The following is a 250-nucleotide window of genomic DNA, read 5'->3' as shown; positions in this document are numbered from 1 at the left end:
ATCCAGCCCCCAACTCCTCCGAGCTGCTTTTCCCCTGACATAAGCGGGTTACATTTACTCGCAGAAGTGTCACAGCCAAACCCAGGGCTGTTTTGTCTTTCCTCTGACTTGCAAAAGATCCCGAGCTGTTATTTTCATAGCTGGCTCCTCCATGAGTGACCTCCCAGCAGTTTATGGAGCGGAACGGATTAGTGGAGGCGTGGGAGATGCTGCAGTGAACGGCTGGGGCCCCGCTGGCGGAAACAGCACC

The 250-nt window shown here is 55.2% G+C and overlaps 1 protein-coding gene across 1 annotated transcript in view; it reads right to left on the bottom strand.

Moving 5' to 3' along the window:
- The window catches only part of LOC104491636 (sialoadhesin-like), a gene marked incomplete at its 3' end in the record, with an annotated part of 28,544 nt that overhangs the window by 12,284 nt on the left and 16,010 nt on the right, over positions 1–250 (bottom strand).

Source organism: Buceros rhinoceros, unplaced genomic scaffold (assembly GCF_000710305.1).
Source record: "Buceros rhinoceros silvestris isolate BGI_N320 unplaced genomic scaffold, ASM71030v1 scaffold7364, whole genome shotgun sequence".
NCBI lineage: Eukaryota > Metazoa > Chordata > Aves > Bucerotiformes > Bucerotidae > Buceros > Buceros rhinoceros.
The sequence above is the reverse complement of the archived record's forward strand: the minus strand, read 5'-3'. Positions and strand labels throughout refer to the sequence as shown.